This window comes from Salvelinus sp. IW2-2015, linkage group LG27, assembly GCF_002910315.2.
Source record: "Salvelinus sp. IW2-2015 linkage group LG27, ASM291031v2, whole genome shotgun sequence".
Lineage (NCBI taxonomy): Eukaryota > Metazoa > Chordata > Actinopteri > Salmoniformes > Salmonidae > Salvelinus > Salvelinus sp. IW2-2015.
Genome location: NC_036867.1, coordinates 9,739,380 through 9,747,996, shown reverse-complemented (window position 1 = coordinate 9,747,996; position 8,617 = coordinate 9,739,380).

Sequence of the window (8,617 nt, the reverse complement as noted above, 5' to 3'; positions counted from 1 at the left end):
CCGGACAATGCTGGGCCAATTGTGCGCCGCCCTATGGGACTCCCAATCACAGCCGGTTGTGATACAGCCTGGATTCGAACTAAGATGTCTGTAGTGACGCCTCTAGCACTGAGACGCAGTGGCGCAGCAGTCTATATCACCTTGTAGTGGACCTACAATACCGTCCTTAAATGTGAATTGACATTACATAATGGGGATGTATTCCAAAAATCTTTCTTACGATATAAGGAGCACCTTAAATGCAACTTGCCATTATATAACAGGGATGTATCTCAATAGGCTTTCTTATGATTTAAGGAGCTACAAATGTTGTGGTAATATTAGGTAAAAGTTCAATGTTCTTGAAATGTTCTGAGGACCTCCAAGACAAGGTATAATTTATATTGCATGAACATCAATGGAAAATTATGTTAAAACTAAAACAAATGTGCTATGAACGTCATTAAAACGGACTTATTTGGAAACTGTGGAACATTTTGCAATATTGTAGGAATGTTCTGTGCAACCTATGTGAATATCACAATAATATTCTTGCAACACCCCAGATAACTCCCATAACTTAATGAAATACTCTGGGAAGCTTTAACACTAGAACCGCCAAGACAGTCAACCTGACCATTTTGTAATGTCAATAACTTTATTTAAATAAGAACCTTGAACCCATCTGCCCTGACTTTTCATAAATATGCTTATTTTACACTAGCAGTACTTTCAGATATACTGTATTTCATAAAATACAAAAAAAAGCTATTATTATAAATACAAAATAAATAAAAATACCCAAACCGCAAGACACGCGGTCAATGATGTAAATATCAGAAAATATCAGAAGCCTAAATATCAGCATAAGCACCACATGTGCTTGTGAATAGTGAAAATCAGCACAAAAGCAATAATGGCATTATAATGAACATAAGTGTCGATATGACAGTAGTCAAAAATAGTATATTACTGTCAGTTATTGGACACATTATTTGTGACCTCGCTTGTGCTTACAGTAAGTTGTGCATCTATACGCAACAGTTGGATGTCATTTAGCTGTTATCCCTTGTCCTAACAGTCACCACTGTCCCGTTCACAACACTTCATACAAACAAGTCGCTTGCACCTGAAACAGGTGGCATGGATTCTGTTCCGAATGCATCTGCTCACCTTGCAGTTTCTCCTCCCTGGGATCTATGCGCAATTTGGCTCGCACAATCGCTCGTGTGGAATCCTTGCAGCAGCCTTGGCCCTCATACAGTATGTCTCTCACGTAGCCTGTGCCAGACTCATGATGAAGTCTCTCCTGCTTATGATGTTGTTCGTGCAACAACACGTGTGCGTTGATAGAAGCCAAGTCAAGCATGTTGTAGAACACAGCAACAGGCCATCTGCGAGTTCTTCGTTCCACCTAATACAGCCATTCCATCTGATCCGAAAACATTATCAGACACTCGTTCAATTGCTGCCCGATATGGATCCTTTCCCAGATATGGAAAGCTGTTCAGCATGAATCAGAATAATAATCATCAGAGCTGTCATGATCCATTTCTTCCCCGCCATCTGAGTCATTTTTATTCAGATCTTGTAGCATGATCCATTCGTCTTGCTATTGTCTACTCTAGTCTTGCCATTGTAAATTACACACACTCTCCCTGTGTAGCCTACTCCAAGGAGTCCTAGAGTAGACTAATAAAACTGCTTGGATTCGCTGTACTGATATAGGGTACACCGTTTTGAGATCATAATTAGAATAGATAAATAGAATAGAATGGCCCGCCCTGTTCTTCATTCACAATTGGTGATCACATAATTATGCATCTTTCGTTTCCCCTCGCTCATCAACTCACCCATTCTTCCCCTTTCCTCCCTATCATACTATACTTCATTTATTTAATCTGTTGTTATATGTGTGAAATTAGTTTCAGTATAGTTTAGGTTTAGTTTCGAGGCAATTATCGGGGTGATTATCAACTGGGCACAGCACATTTAGCTATCGGGAGAAGGAGAAGAGTAGGCTGGGGGAAACCATTCAAGAAATGACATGCCCTCTGTCGTGACTTACATTAATCTGATGATTTTTATTTATTTAATCCACTATCTATGTTTAATTGTTACCCGATTAAATTAACCATGTAACAATGAACTAATTAGGAATTTGGGGCACCACGGTAGAAGTTGTTTAACGTGTTACCATCTCCCGAATTAAACTATAGAATATATATGTTTGAAGCCCTTTTACACAGACAGCTACAGCATGTTCATGTTTGGTTATAGTCTGGTGAGTTTATCTTCTTCACCCTGTGTTGTTTCAACCATTTCCCACATGTAGCTAATGCTCCACATTTCCTGGTCTGGTAGGGGAGGTTATCTTCTCATCTAGTGTTGAGGTTGAGAGTTTCTGAGTTTCTAACCATTTTAACGTGTTGACCACGGTCTCACGTCTTCTGGTATGATATGTTCATTCTTACCCATATCCTTTTAAGCACTCTGGTCGAAAAGGGCGGTTCCAAAACGCTGACAAGCTCTCTGACCTCATTTGGGGCGTGGCTACTTAACTTCTCCAGGGTATGTGGGACGGTAGCGTCCCACCTCATCAACAGCCAGTTGAAACTGCAGGGCGCCAAATTCAAAACAACAGAAATCCCATAATTTAAATTCCTCCAACATACAAGTATTTTACACCATTTTAAAGCTACACTTGTTGTAAATCCAGCCAAAGTGTCTGATTTCAAAAAGGTTTTACGACGAAAGCACACCAAACGATTATGTTAGGTATGAGCCAAGTCACAGAAAAAGACAGCCATTTTTCCAGCCAAAGAGAGCAGTAACAAAAAGCAGAAATAAAGATAAAATTAATCACTAACCTTTGATGATCTTCATCAGATGACACTCATAGGACTTCATGTTACACAATACATGTATGTTTTGTTCGGTAAAGTTAATATTTATATAAAAGAATCTGAGTTTAGGCGGGACGCTACTGTCTCACTTGACAAAAAGCCTGAGAAAATGCAGAGCGCCATATTCAAATTAATTACTATGAAAATTACTATAAAATCAAACTTTCATTAAATCACACATGAAAGATACCAAATTAAAGCTACACTGGTTGTGCATCCAGCCAACATGTCAGAATTCAAATAGGCTTTTCGGCGAAAGCATACGATGCTATTTTCTGAGGATAGCACCATTGTAAACCAAGAGAGATAAGCATATTCCAACCCTGCAGGCACGACACAAAACGCAGAAATAAAAATATAATTCATGCCTTACCTTTGACGAGCTTCTGTTGTTGGCACTCCAATATGTCCCATAAACATCACAAATGGTGCTTTTTTTCGATTAATTCCGTCGATATATATCCAAAATGTCAATTTATTTGGCGCGTTAGATCCAGAAAAACACAGGTTCCAACTTGCTCAAACATGACGACAAAATATCTCAAAGGTAACTTTGAGATATTTTTTAGTAAACTTTACCCAAAAATGTCAAACTACTTTTGTAATACAACTTTAGTTTTTTTTATCGTTAATAATCGATAAAATTGAAGATGGGATGATCTGTGTTCAATACAGGATTAAAACCAACCGTAGCATGCCTTCTGGTGATGCGCTTCTATCTCACAGGACACCTAGATTGACTCGACTTCAAGATGGCCGTATTTCTTCATTACACAAAGGAATAACCTCAACCAATTTCTCTAGACTGTTGACATCCAGTGGAAGCCGTAGGAACTGCAAGCAAGTAGCTTAGAAATCTGGTTTCCCAATGAAAACCCATTGAAAAGAGAGTGACCTCAAAAAAAGGTTTGTCCTCGGTGTTTCACCTGCTAAATAAGTTCTGTTATACTCACAGACATGATTCAAACAGTTTTATAAACTTCAGAGTGTTTTCTATCCAAATATACTAATAATATGCATATCTTATTTTATGAGGATGAGTAGCTGGCAGTTTAATTTGGGTATGCTTTTCATCCAAACGTGAAAATGCTGCCCCCTACCCTAGAGAAGTTAATGGAAAACGTATCATCAAAACTATGATCTTGTTAGAAAACTAAAACCACAATCCTATCTTAACAAAAACTTCTCTTCATCCTTGATATTTCCTACACAACATAAAGGATGTAAAGCTGACATACACAGTGTGAAAGATCTTCAAGTTACAATAATTTCGTTATAACATTTTTATACCATTTTTAATAACATCACAAAATAGACATTCATGTTCCATAGACCATCTCACATCATTCCCCACATCCGGATGTTTAGAAATGTTGTCCCAGTGTTCACTTTTGGACGTCAGAGTTTTTGGGCTGCAAAATGTCTCTGTAACAAAAGTACATCCCAATCACCACTCCTGAAGACCAAAAAGAGTTCCCTGCATACAATTTACGACTGGTGTGAGGTTTCATAAAATCCCACATCAATCCCTACTCCCTTCTGTGAGTGAGAGGGGTCTGGTGGACGTTGATCCATTGTAACCTGATCTTTGGATCCTCACAGGAGAGTCATGACACCTCCTAAAACTGGTTATAACTCCAGTTCTGTTTGTGATATTAAGATTCTAACAACAACAGTGTGTTATATTGACTCATGTAGGAAAAGTCAAGGATGAGGGGGACATGACTTTAAAAATGGCAGAGTAATTCATAAATTTTCATCATTCATCAACTGGACAGTTTTGTGTTTTGGAAACATACAGTATATTTTGTGATGGACCCTAATGTTCCCACCAGACTGTTCCCACAACCTAATGAAACATTCTGGGATCCTTTAAAGAACAGACGATAAGTGTTCTGGGAACATTCTTCATTTTTTTTCTCTCCCCAAATGGTAGTTACAGCCTTGCCCCATCACTGCAACTCCTGTACGGAATCAGGAGAGGCGAAGGTCGATAGCCATGCGTCCGCCAAAATACGACCCCACCAAGCCACACTGCTTCTTGACACACTGCTCGCTTATCCCAGAAGCCAGCCACACAAATGTGTCGGAGAAAACACTGTACAGCGGCAACCAAAGTCAGCATGCATGTGCCCGGCCCACCACAAGGAGTCACTAGAACGCAATGGGACAAGGACATCCCAGATGGTTTGGCCAGCTGGGCCAATTGTGCAACTCCTCATTGGATCTGTAGTGATGCCTCTAGCACTGCAATGCAGTGCCTTAGACCGCGAGCCACTCAGGAGGCCCTGGGAACATTCCTCTAACATCAGATGAATGGTTTTTGCATCCTAAAATAAACATTGTAGAATCCTTCACACAACCGCACAGTTTTTTGGGGTTTTGGGTACATATTGTATCTTTTGTAATGTTCCAACCAGACTGTTCCCACAACCTAATGAAACATTATTGGAACCTTTACATTACAGACAAAATGCATTCTGGGAACGTACTCATGTACGACTGGCGACAGGTACAGTTGAAGTCGGAAGTTTACATACACCTTAGCCAAATACATTTAAACTCAGTTTTTCACAATTCCTGACATTTAATCCTCGTAAAAATTCCCTGTCTTAGATCAGTTAGGATAACCACTTTATTTTAAGAATGTGAAATGTCAGAATAATAATGGAGATAAATATTTATTTCAGTTTTTATTTCTTTCATCACATTCCCAGTGGGTCATAAGTTTACATACACTAAATTACTATTTGGTAGCATTGTCTTTAAATAGTTTAACTTGGGTCAAACGTTTCGGGTAGCCTTCCACAAGCTTCCCACAATATGTGGGGAAACTATGGCCGATTCCTCCTGACAGAGCTGGTGTAACTGAGTCAGGTTTGTATGCCTTCTTGCTCGCACACGCTTTTCAATTATGCCCACAAATTTTCTATAGGATTGAGGTCAGGGCTTTGTGATGGCCACTCCAATACCTTGACTTTGTTGTCCTTAAGCCATTTTGCCACAACTTTGTCAATTTGGAAGACCCATTTGCGACCAAGCTTTAACTTCCTGACTGATGTCTTGAGATCTTGCTTCAATATATCCACATAATTTTCCTGCCTCATGATGCCATCTATTTTGTGAAGTGCACCAGTCCCTCCTGCAGCAAAGCACCCACTCAACATGACGCTGCCACCCCTGTGCTTCACGGTTGGGATGCTGTTCTTCGGCTTGCAAGCATCGCCCTTTTTCCTCCAAACATAACGATAGTCATTATGGCCAAACAGTTCTATTTTTGTTTCATCAGTCCAGAGGACATTTCTCCAAAAAGTATGATCTTTGTCCCCATGTGCAGTTGCAAACCATAGTCTGGCTTTTTTATGGCAGTTTTGGAGCAGTGGCTTCTTCCTTGCTGAGCGGCTTTCAGGTTATGTCGATACAGGACTCGTTTTACTGTGGATATAAATACTTTTGTACTTGTTTCCTCCAGCATCTTCACAAGGTCCGTTGCTGTTGTTCTGGGATTGATTTGCACTTTTCGCACCAAAGTATGTTCATCTCTAGGAGACAGAACGTTTCTCCTTCCTGAGCGGTATGATGGCTGCGTGGTCCCATGGTGTTTATACTTGCGTACTATTGTTTGTACAGATGAACATGGTACCTTCAGGCGTTTGGAAATTGCTCACAAGGATGAACCAGACTTGTGGAGGTCTACCATGTTTTTTCTGAGGTCTTGGCTGATTTCTTTTGATTTTCCCATGATGTCAAGCAAAGAGGCACTAAGTTTGAAGGTAGGCCTTGAAATACATCCACAGGTACACCTCCAATTGACTCAAATTATGTCAATTAGCCTATCAGAAGCTTCTAAAGCCATGACATAATTTTCTGGAATTTTCCAAGCTGTTTACAGGCACAGTCAACTTAGTGTATGTAAACTTCTGACCCACTGGAATTGTGATGCAGTGAATTATAAGTGAATTAATCTGTCTGTAAACAATTGTTGAAAAAATGACTTGTGTCATGCACAGTAGATGTCCTAACCAACTTGCCAAAAACTATAGTTTGTTAACAAGAAATGTGTGGTTGTTAAACGAGTTTTAATGACTCCAATGTAAGTGTATGTAGACTTCTGACTTCAACTGTAGCCTAGTGGTTAAGAGTGTTGTGCCAGTAACCAAACAGCTGCAGGTTCAAATCCCTGAGTCAGAAAGGTGGAAAAATCTGCTGTTCTCACCTTGAGCGAGGCATGTAACCCCCAACAACTGCTAATGTTAGATAAAAACCTAACTAGAACTTAATGGGAATCTTAGCTAATGTTCTGTAAATGTTCCCGGTTTGCTGGGTAGGAACATGCTATTTCAGTATGACAAACCATGTCTAAGGAGCCTATTAATATTTCATGGTGGATAGAGGTGTCCTTTGTGTGCAGACACAGTGCTCAGGGCAGACTGTCTGTTTCCCTTGATAATCATGGTGACCTAGCCAACCCTTTGTCATTGACTCCCACCAGCATTACCAGTGTATGGCGCTCAAGGCCTTGTAGGCCTCTACATGCTATCAGCATGTTCTGCATGACCAGCTGTCATTAACATGATGACTTCTGGGAAGAGAGAGAGCGACAGACAGAGAAGGTATTATTGTCGAATGCACACTAATGAACGTGGCTGGATGTGAATGTAATTAATTATTGCTAACATCATCACCTTAGAAAAGTGTTTAATTATTTCTGGATGCACTCTCAAAGGAGCTCGTGAAGAATGCTCAGGTTGAGAAAATGGATACTGGCAAGGAGCCAGAGCTGGATGAGCCCCTTTGTGTAGTGTTGCCTGCCCCCCACTGACTATTGCTTAGAGAGAGTGCTGATCATCAACAACAGCAACCATAGAGTATATAACTGGATCTAGGTTTCTATTCAATCTGTATCGCTGAAGCATAATAGATTGTGTGATAGAAATGTAAAGGTCATTTGAAATTGAGCCGACATGTGCAGTGTTTAACATGAATGCAGTCTGCTAATGCGGGAACGTTGCCTTTTAGGTTCAATCACACTGTCAGGCAGAACTTCCACGATATGGTTCGAATAGAGCCCTAAGTCTGATTTCATATGAAATACTGCAGTTTATTGTTGCAATAAAGCCAGAATGGGCTGAGCAGGACTTCAACCAGTGGCCTGGTGGTGACAAGGAAAGCTCCACTCCAACTTTTCCCCCTCTGTCACTACACTGGTGACAGCAATGGGATTATCTCTCAAGTCTGCATTGCAAGTGTACACTTGTCTGCGCTGAGGTTTTTGCGCTGGCCAGAAACACATCCTGGGATGTAAGAGAACTACAGCCTCTGGCAAAAGGTCCGGGTCTTGTGTGCTTGACCGATACTTGCAGAGTTGCTGGTCCAAGCCCTGTCTGAGCTGTCTCCCCTCAATAGCAACAATATTGTTTTATAGCCTCTGTACCAGTTGGTCTGATCTGTGCCTGCTTGAGTCTCCTCTGACTGCATACAGTAGCTATTAAACGTGAGATGGACACACCCACACTCCATACGTAAATACTTCATGCCGCATACCACTTCAGAATCAGATACTGTTATGATGTTGCTTTGAGTGACAGCTCGCTCAGTCTCTTCAATGATTTGGCATTTTTTGGTTGCTGAGAAAAGTGTGGAGCTATTTTCTTCTCCTCACACAAATCTGGACGTAAATGCTAAAACTATCACTGGGTTTCAAAATCGCCACTCCTGCTGCTGTACTTGAT